The following is a 1,677-nucleotide window of genomic DNA, read 5'->3' on the forward strand; positions in this document are numbered from 1 at the left end:
TTGGAGTGATCACAAAAACCAGTCTGCTGTTCATGAATATTGGAGCTTTTCTTCCTCTGGGCTTGTGGTGCAGAAGAGGACAGGTGGTGTCTTTAACCTTAGTTTTAGTATAAGCTGGTGGGTTTTATTGCATGGTTGGACCTTAATTTGTTTTCATTGAAACTGCATGGTTTGTACTGATAAGAAACTCTTTTTTTTTCCCTTTTGCTCATATCAACTTGTGATAGAAGGAGCCAAGGCTCTCGTATCTATATTTCCCTTCTGAGTGACAGGGATGATTGCAAGGTTTTGAGGCTTTTACATCTAAAATGACCCAGCTGTGGCACGAACAAGTTGCAGAAGAATGACTTTTAGAGAAGAAAAAAAAAAGGTCTGGCATCCACTTGCACTTTAATTATGAAAAGTAGAGCATGAGGGCCTCTGGCCTTTGTTTTCTGTGTCGAAACTCAGCCAACTGTCTGCAAAGTTAAGTTATACTTTATTAATCCCCCTGAAGACAAATATCCTTGACATTTAACCATTTCTAAGCATTCAGATGCCACAGAGCTCTTAAGGTCCTTTGAATGCATTTAAACAATGCATTCTTTAAACAATGATGCCATTACTGCTGCCAGAAAGTACCAGTCTCAGCCCATTAACCGGCTGCAGTTCAGAGTAACACACAATCTTAGGACCAAAGGATACTCTGCCGATGCAAATATTAATTATCTGAATATGAATATATTCAAATATGAATCTGCCAAATCCTTCAGGTCTCAGTTACTGTTGGGATGGTGATATTTTAAGGGGGGCTCAGTGCCTGCACACTGTGTTGGGAACTGTGGCCCAATAGGTCATCTTTATTGAATCTCTTCGGACTATTTTGTTTCTTGCGGTCTGACAGATATCAATGCGCCTTTGGCAGTCAGACTCCGGGCGAGGACCACTGACAGAACTTCAATAAAGCTCAGAAGTATTATAACAAAGAGTCTGGGTATTTAAATAAGTGGAACAGGTCAGTCTTTCATCTTCCATTTACAAAACTCTCCAAAAACCTGCTTATACTTTGTCAGTTTTGAGAATTCTGTGTTGATTTGTGGGGAAAATAGGGACTGAATCTATTTATAGATGATTCTGCAGCATAGTAAACACAGGAAAAAACATATATACTTTAGGTTATTCATAGGTAGTAAGACAACTGTTAAAAATCATTGATGAAAAGTGGATCACGGGCCCTGCACCATGCATAATTATATAACTACTGTATGTATTTTAACAACTAACCCGATCCTTTTGTGAATGAGAGCAAAGCAGAAAGGTTATAAAACTGAGGAACATATTGTGTGGAATGGGTTCGCTGACTCTTCACTCATTATACACTTTGGGACCATTTTTAAGGTTGTTAGCACCATGAGACGTTAAATGTGGATGCCGTGACAGACGCTGAATGCCAGCTTCATCACTAAGCGAGATGATGAATGTCGTCACTGAGAGAGACTTGAAATGTTGATGTCATCACGCTGCGATGTTCTCAGAGAGCAGAAAGAGGTGCCGAAAACCTGGTGAGCAAATATTACATCAGCGGTCAGGGTGCTTTGTGATCCTGATGAACAGGTGAAGACAGCCATGCAATTTCATGGTTAAAAGAACGTTTTTTGACCTTGCAATTCGCCACAACAATAAACCTACTGACAGCAG

The sequence above is a fragment of the Leuresthes tenuis genome, unplaced genomic scaffold (genome assembly GCF_036924035.1).
Source record: "Leuresthes tenuis unplaced genomic scaffold, fLeuTen1.0.hap1 SCAF_21, whole genome shotgun sequence".
Lineage (NCBI taxonomy): Eukaryota > Metazoa > Chordata > Actinopteri > Atheriniformes > Atherinopsidae > Leuresthes > Leuresthes tenuis.